Here is a 9,212-nt window from a genome sequence, read left to right as displayed (position 1 = left end):
ACGAAGCCTTTCCATAAACATGCGTAGTGAATTTTGAGTGAATCTTAAGATAAAATAGTTGTGTTTAGTGACTAAACATATCATTACACAGATGCCTCATCCCCTTCTGCAGCTGTTCTTGCTGTTTTGGTTCTATGTAGCCCCTCTGCTTGTCTTTCTTGTGGCTCTCAGTTAGTGTTGCACTATTTGGGGGGAAATCTGCAGATGAGGGGTTCTGGCTGATTTTGTAATGTGCCTGCAGATAGCTAAGCTTGCATTGTAATGAGGTCAGATTTCATTTCTAAGCAAGGTCACGCTCCAGGGTTGGTAGAACTCCAAGGGAAATCAAAGTGCTGACAGAAACATCTGAAAGGTGGTGATTCAGTAGGTGGCACTCTTTCCTCCCTGCAAAGCCTGTTGTCAATGCTGAGGTTCAGTCTGTCTTTCAGATTAGATTTACATGCCCTCTTTAGACCATTAGGGAATAGGGTGGAAGAGTTGGTTGGGGGTGGTGGGAGGGTATTCTTTTGTAGTTTTCTTTAATCCCTGTATCCTCGAAAAACACTAGCTTTGTATTTTTCTTTTGTTTACCTAGAATTTCAACTTGGTGAGCTGGGCTAACTATGCAAGCACATATGCTGCTGAAAACCTTTATTCTGCTTGGAAAACATTTCCTTATCTGTGTCTGAGTTTTCTACTTTTTGTATATTTCTCACTTATTTCCCAGAGTGGCACAGACCTCAAAATTAGTCTGCATTGTAGAAGCTTCGAATTTAATGGCTAACAAAAAATACAAATACTGATTTCTCTGCTCTTTCTTCATGAGCTTGAGAAACAGCACTGTTAGCATCCAGGAGATAGATTCATAAATGAATTAGACTTCCTTTCAAACTCTGCTTTTTCTCAAATGTCAAAATAAAACAAACAAAATGGAGCTGTTACTTTTCAACAACAAAAGTCAGAATGAAGCCTGTTTATCCCCAATTTACAAATTTATTCTGAAGCTACTTTGAGAAATGATTTATGATGTCTCCATTAAGTTGAAGATCAGTAATAGAGAAATTAGAACTCCCTCCCTGCCCACTCACACAAAAGAATGTGCTAGATAAGTAGAAATAATCTAATACTAGTTTTAAAATTATAGTTTACCCTAAGAGATTATTACATTTTCTTTTTATTTTTTATCTTTTTCTTTCTCTGGTTGCATTAGCCTTTTCTTGCAGTGTGACTTTGCTTTTGTTAAAATGTATCACAAATGTCAGGTGTGACTGAACTCAGGATTTATAAGAGCAAAGGAGTGTAAGTAAATTCATTTGAGGTTCCATTAGTTCAACCTGAAAAGGTTGCCTGGGTATGATGCTTTGACATTTACTCAGTACCCAAAGAATGTTGTGCAGAATGAGAAAAAGTTCATATACATTCACAGGCATACATGTGCATACATGTGCACACACACACACATACACACATATTGTAGGGTTTCACTGAGTCAGATCAATTTGATTAGCTCCAAATGAAAAGAAATGATACAGATTTCCCAACTATGTTATAAACATGTAAACTATTTCCTTCCTGTAGTAATGGTGTTTGAGCCCCTTGGATAACTTCATTTGGACTCCCTCGAAGCCACACAAACCAGGGCGCCAACCATAAACTCCAGTTACACAATTATATGATCTGCAAATCTCCCTAAACTTTGGCTCCTCTTCCTAGAACAATACTGTGCAGCACATAGTAGTAATTGTTTCTGATGACAGGGATAATTTCAGAGAGGGTTTGGCTGGCTTCTCTAATCTCCTTATTTGCACTTCTTTGTGACAAGTTTTGGAAGAAGCCAGGCATAGACACTCTTAATTTCCCAATAAAGCTCACTCACAGTGCGGAGGTTATATGCCTTCATGGGAACCCTGCATTCATTTTCTTATTTAAACAGGTCAGGAAATCCAGAGCAAGCTGTAGCTTGCATTGCTTGTGCTTAATTCTATATAGCTTCACTCATCTCTTTTGGATCTTGTGATATAGCAATTTTTGAACATAGTTTGACTGCAAATAAGAAATAACAACAGTTTTTTTGAGCTTGGGAAGACTTTTAAAATTCACATTTATGTAGTGAGACCCATCATCATGTAAGAGTATATTAGATAATCACCTTTGTGCGCCTGTTAAGTATATATTCTAGCAAATCTTCACCTATGTTTGGTGCTTTTGTACATTCTCTCCTTTCTCACCAGAATGCTTTCCATGAGTCCCTCCCACATCCACATTGCCTCCCAGAAAATTTTTATTCGTATTTCAAAATTCAGTGCAGACATCAACTCACTGGAGAAGCTTTAGTTTACTCCACACCAATGCAGCTGAGTTCATTGCTCTATTCCCTGTTCAATGGGCATTTAGATGTCATTAATTGAGTCTCCAGGGCCATAGCATTGCACACTACTAAAGGGTGATGATTCACACTCTCTTCTGTATAGACGGTGCCTTTAAAGTTGGGCAAACAGGCACACCTTGCCTAGGCACTACCACAATTCCTGCCACATAGAACCTACTCAGTTGATATTGATCAAAATGAACTGGTCTAATGCATAACTGAGAAATTCAGCGGTGAATAGGCTGGAGGTGAAAATAACTTTAGAATTCATTTGGTTCAAGCCACCCAATTTATAGATGTGTAAAACTACACCCGAAGCTGTGAATTGACCAATTAATTTCTGCCCTGCTAGGTGGTGACAGATTGACTTGGATTAGAACCCAGTCCTTGTGCATCCGTCCTTTCCACAGCAGCAGGTTGCCTCACAAATTGCTACAGTGCAAAGGTACTATTCCAGTGGGGAAATGTTGACTTTATAAAATCCTGACCTTGGAAAGCATCCCCATGGAGAGAGTCACATTTTCTTCAGTGTGTTGGATGGCTGTGACTCTAACTAATTTGAGCAATCTCTCCATCCGTTTTTGGATAGGTTGAATAGTGCCTCACACCCCTTTCCTTGTAAGATCATAGAGTCTCTACAGGTACTAATTAGGCCTCCTGATACTCCCCTGTGGAAATGATCTTATTATTATGACTAAAATGGTACTAAGGATATTTAGGATGTTTAACCTAAAAAGGAAGAAAAGGAGTTAAGTATTCTTATTCACCAGAGGCTCCCAGGACTAAAAACTCCAAAGCCAAAGAGCTTAAAACATGGCCTGGGGCAAACAGAGGTGGTAGAGAAAGGTGTGTCTATTGGGCATGCCTTCAGAGAGTCCATCTTTATTAGTCAGGGTTCTTCAGAGAAATAGAGTCAAAAGATTATATACACATATACACATACACATATATGCAGGTATAAACATATACAAACAGATGATGATAGATGATGATGATAGATGATAGATAGATATTGACAAACTGGCTCATGTGATTTTAGAGACCAAGAAATTTCATGATCTACCATCTTCAAGCTGGAGACCCAGGGAAGCCAGTGGTATAATTCAGTCTGAGTTCAAAGACTGGAGAACCAGGCAAGGCAATGGTACAAATCTCAGTCTGAGAAGAAGGTGAGATGGGATGTCCTTGGTTAAGTAGTGAGGCAGGGAAAAAGGGGGTGAATTCCTCCTTCTTCCACTTTTCTACCCAAGCCCTGGTTAGATTGGACTATGCTCACTCCGATTATGGAGGGCAAGCTGTCTTACTTAGCCTACTAATTTAAATGCTAATCTCATCCAGAGACAACATCAAAGACACACCCAGAAATAATATTTAACCTGGGCACTCTGTGGCCAGTCAAGGTGACACAAAATTAAGTATCACACCATGCCACTCACCTTGCATATACCTTTGTCTTTCCACCCAACTTTAGCTCTTCCTTCTTTGGACATTTTTCTAGATTCCCTTTTGGGAATTTGAAATTTTTTTTAACCTTTTGTCTAATCCTGATAATTGGCTACTTAAAAGCATAGACTGCAATGCCTTATATAGGTATCTTTCTTTAGACAATGTTGTTTTTTTTTTCCAAATTTGTATTGTAAATTTATTTTTTACAATACAGGGGAAAATATATAGCCTGTATCTTTTGTTTATCCAAACCAACTGTAATCTACTCTAAGCATTTTGCCTCCCATGCTTCCGGGAAATTTATTCTCAATTATTTTGGGGGGCTTTCTTTGCTTCTCAGTGCATACTATAATGCAAAAGTTCTGTTGGAAAAAGAGTGTCTCATGCAATTAACAAAATTCAGAGAGAACCCTCAACTTTGGTCCACATTGGTCTTTCCTGAAATAGCCATTGATTAGTTCCTCTGAATTGCTTGAATGTGGGAATGTGACCTGTGAGCCTCCTTTGGGCATGGCAGTACCTTGACCCAACCTCCAGAAATACTCCATACAGCTCTTGGTCTATAAGGTCATTTAGCCTCAGTGTGTTGTTAAAAGTGACCTAGGAAGGTCCTGATAAGTCATAAAACTCATCCTTTTACAGTCTTTTTGGAAAGCTCTTCTCACAAACCTTTATTTATTTATTTTAAAATTTTGGACATTAGTTTAATTACCTAATAGACCATACAGATGGGAATATATGGTAAATTGATGGAAACAAGGTTCATCAACTTAGGAGACAGGCAGGCATTTCAGACCAGTTTAGGTTTAGTCATTCACCAGATTAAACTATTTTTTAACATTTAAAATAAATAATCTTTTTATAATAAACAAAACAATGTATTATAACTGACTTCTAAAACTGCCCAAATTATTTTTTAAATGTTATTTAAATTTTTTTCACATATCTTTAAATGTCAAATTGTCCTTGGTAGATTATCTAAAATACTAAATTTTCATTTTAGAACTTATATATTTATCTAACAGAGTACCTTAAATTGATGTTCATCAAGATACCTTACTTTAAGACCTAATGGTTTATATCTTCCCTTTAAAATGTATAAGTATTTTTTAAGTTGTCATTCTCAAAGATATTCTGGAGAAAAAAATTATGAATTAAACACCTATAAATTCTTCTTCATTTCTGTTGTAGTGTAGTAATTATCATCTAACCCATAGTGGTCTGTCAACTGAGTAAGGCTGAGTTTCTTGTTCTCCTCAGACATAGCTGACTACAACTCATGAAGCAACAGTTGGCTGCAGCTTCTCCACTTCTTCATTAACAATTGTAACTGAGCAGGTCATTCTTTGATCTACACATTTTGACAAGTTTTAGCCTCCTAAGAAGGTCTTCTTTCTCCTGAATCTGTTTCACCAATTTTGCCTTTTCTTCACTTAATCCTTTTTGGGGCAGATTCTCATCAAAGTCATTCTGGAGATCACTGCAGGAGCCAGTATCAAGTGCTTTAGATCCACATGCATTGATATTCTTTTTTTAATGTTTTTGCTTATTTATTTATTTATTGTCTAAAGTTTTACATATGTCTCCTTTTTCCCCTCTTGACACCACCCCAAGCCATTCCCACCCCGGGCAAACCCCCACCGCCCCAGTGTCTGTGTCCATTGGTTATGCTAATATGCATGCATACAAGTCCTTTGGTTGCTCTCTAACCTCTCCCCTCCCCTGCCATTTTTCTCTGGACCTATTCTTGTTCATCAAATTATGTTGATCATTATTCTTGATGGTATTTTTCAAATATGAACTTTCTTCAAATTCACTGTCCATGTGTTTAAAATTATCTTGAAATTCCAAACAATTTTCTTGTGTTGATGATGATGGTTTATCTGAAAAGTTCTGATCATTTTCTTCATTCTCTACTTTAAGACGTTTTACCACTGTAATAAGAATTAAATGAAAATTTAGTTTTCTTCAACCATTCTCTTAAGTGTTGCACTCATAGGTTGCTTTCTTGAGCTACTTGTATAGGGAGATGATAGATTGGCACAACCTGTGGAGTGCTAGGTAAAATCACAGCTGAGTCTGAAGGAGTTTATATCTTGGAAATGTTACCTTGGTTTACTTCTTCCTCCACCATCCCCACAGCGATGAAAACCCGCCTAGCTGCAGCCAAGGGCGCTCCTGTTCCAGGGCTCTTCTCACAAACTTTTAGAATTCAACTGCTTCCGACTTCTATCCCAAGCCCTCCCCTATCCTCTTTCCCCTGGGCACCTCTGAATAAGTGCCTCTGATGACCTTGGAAACAGAATGCTGTCCTCTCCTTCCTTTGTGAAGGGGTAGAAAATAAGATCATAATTTAGGTTGTTTTTGCTTACTCATTATTCCCTTCCTCTCTCCCTTCCTCCCTCCCTTCCTTCCTTCCTTCCTTCCTTCCTTCCTTCCTTCCTTCCTTCCCTCCTTCCTTCTTTCCTGATACAGGCAGTCCTTAGGTTATATAGGACTTGACTTATGTCGTTTCGTGGTTACATTGCCATCTCACATTTATTTATAAAAAAATAAAGGTTCCATCATTTTGACGTATGTACATATGTGCTGTATGTTTTTTATTATTTTATTTACAAGTAAGGGTCAGGAATTGTTATTGTTATCTGTCTTTTAATTTTTTTTTACTGTTTCACTTCATTACTGCTGTGTATGTGCTCCATGTGAGTGACGTAGATGCTTATATAGATGGGTTCCAATTTACTTCGAAAATCGCTTTCCGTCACAGCATAGGAATGGATCTCTGATGTAACCCAAGGACCTACTGTATAGCTACTCTTTATCTCCTCCATATACTTTAATAAGTATTATAGTAATATTAAACCTACTTTCCACATTACCCTTATGAAATTCTGTTTCTACATTCTTTGTTTATGTGTTTCCATTTTCCTGAACTTGCCTTTCCTACCATTTGATCAGCAAACCCTATTATTACAACAAAGCCCCAGTTCAGATGTAACTTCATTCAATCATTAAATAAATACATAGAGATTTAAGTGGCTTCTGGAAGGCAAATCTGAGACAATTTTATTATTAAAATACATAATGATATTAATGAGCTCTCTATTTAACAAAACAAGAATACATGAGCCCACACTAATAATAAGTTAATAAATAAACAGACAAACATTTAGGGAGAAGGTAAAGCAAAATGTCAGATAATAGATGAAACAGAATAATCACCATTTACAATCACCATTAATAATAATGGAATCATAGAAACTGACTATAGATGCTCAAAGTAGCCAGTGAAAATTTCATAAGGAATGTAATATTCACAAAACATTTTAAAGTTTCTCCCACGAGTTATTTATTAATTACAGGAAAAGTAGTAACTAAGGGGGAAAACATTACAGCCATCACCTTAACCAAGAAATCAAAGTTAAAATTATCCAAAATGGGACAAATCAATTGACATTCTGTGCCTCATTATGCAATTCTCTGAGAAGGACATGCAACTAGATCTATGGCATTTCTGCTTTAAAATTCAAACCTTTAATCTAATCGTTAGAAAGTATGAGACACTCCAAGTTTAGGAATATTCTACACTGGTCTATACTCTTCAAAAATGTTAATATGATGAAAGACAATGAAAGGATAAGAAACAATTACAGACTTAAAGGAGACCAAAGAGATGACAAGTAAATTAAATGGATGATTTTTCATTGACTCTGGTTCAGAAAAAATATTTTAGAAAGATCCAACTGGAACAATTTGAATATGGGCTGTAAATAAAAGTGTTTATTAATATTTTAACTTCCTGACTTAAATAACTTTACTATGTTTACATAGGATAATGCTTTTGTTCCTAGGAAATATATACTATAAAGCTTTCATGAGTAGAGGCTTGGTGAGTGAAATTTGCTCTCAGGAGGTTCAGGAAAAAAAATAGTATGCTTATAGAGAGGGGAAGAAAACAATTATGCCAATAGGGCAAAATGTTAATCATTTGTGAACAAGCAGAAAGGAAGATAAAAATGTTTAGTACTATTTTTGAAAATTTTCTGAATATGAAATTATATCAAAATAAAAAACTGGGGAAATAATGAAATTTATCCCCAAACAGGTCATTTTAAGCACCTATCAGACACCAGCACTGGGAGAGGTGCTGGGTATCCAGAACTATATGATATGATTCCTGGTCTCAATTAGTTCCCAGTTAATGGCAGGGGAGACAGAGAAACCAGCCTGCAGGACACTGTGAAATCAACCATATGGTGCGGAGAGGAATGGCATGGGTTTACTAGCAACCATTAAACTGGAAAATGAGGGCAAAATTTAGGTTGGTTCATTTTACTTATCTCATCAAAACTTTCAAAAGGTGCCCTATTGCCTATCACAAAACAAAACAAAATTTCAAATGTGTGACCCCAGTGAGTTTCATCTGCCTTGCGGAGCTCAGTACAGTTGAACTGCACTGGCTGCCTGAGGGTTATTTTAAGAAAAGTTCTGAGACTATGCCATATACTGAAGTACAAGACAAAGCCAATCACAGCACTTGGGATTCAGGGGTCAATGCCTATATTAGTTTGCTAGGGCTGCCATAACAAAGTACCACAAACAGTGTGGCTTAATCAAGAGAAATTTATTGTCTCAGTACTGGAGGCTGGACTTCTGAGGTTGTGGTGTGGATAGGATGGGTTCCTCCTGAGACCTGTGAGGGAGAATCTGCCCCAGGCTTCTCCCCTGGCTTGTGGTGGTTTACAGGCAATCTACGGTGTTCATTGGCTTGTAGATGCATCACTGTGATCTCTGTCTTCATCCTTACATGGCGTTCTCCCTCTCTGCATCTGTCTCTGTTTCCAAATTTCCCCTTTTTAGACAGACAGGCATATTGGTTAAGAGCCCAACCTAATGACCTCCTTGTTACTTGTTGGTTTGCAAAGATCCTGTTTCCAAATAAGGTCACATTCATATGTACTGGGGGTTAGAATTTTAACATCTTTGGGGGTATACCATTCAACCATAACACTGCCTCACCGCTCTCAAAGAATGTCTCCCAAATAATCTTTCCAATCTTATGTCATATTTCTTCTTGTAAAAATTTATGTATGATAGACTGTTATAAGTGTCCTTGGAATACTTTGCCCCGAGATCTGATCACATTGTCCTTCTTCCATCCACAGTTAGATTGTTAAACACTGAGTTACTCCCTAACATATCAAGTTGCTTGATATCCTTTGTGGAATTTACATTTGATCTTGAGTGTTCACTTATTTATAGTCTATCTCTTGTTACTATATTGTAAGTCCCTTGAAGGCAAGGATCTTGCCTGTTAGGGTGACTACCATCACCTCAGGGCCAAGTTCAATGTCTGGCACATATAGATGCCCAGGATCTCTGCAAGTACAATAGCACAGGGGTCATTGCAGTCTGTATT

The 9,212-nt window shown here is 37.4% G+C and overlaps 1 pseudogene across 1 annotated transcript; it reads right to left on the bottom strand.

The window, feature by feature from the left end:
- Positions 1-4,947: 4,947 nt before the first annotated feature.
- Positions 4,948-5,927, bottom strand: LOC307104087 (swi5-dependent recombination DNA repair protein 1 homolog; annotated as a pseudogene). Its single transcript has 2 exons — positions 5,570-5,927; positions 4,948-5,320 (listed from the first exon to the last, which is right to left on the bottom strand). The product of its transcript is annotated as a swi5-dependent recombination DNA repair protein 1 homolog (transcript).
- Positions 5,928-9,212: the final 3,285 nt, after the last annotated feature.

Source organism: Cnephaeus nilssonii (assembly GCF_951640355.1).
Source record: "Cnephaeus nilssonii genome assembly, chromosome: 1".
In the NCBI taxonomy this organism is placed as follows: Eukaryota; Metazoa; Chordata; class Mammalia; order Chiroptera; family Vespertilionidae; genus Cnephaeus; species Cnephaeus nilssonii.
Note: the sequence above shows the minus strand (reverse complement) of the source record. Positions and strands in the feature narration are given on the sequence as shown.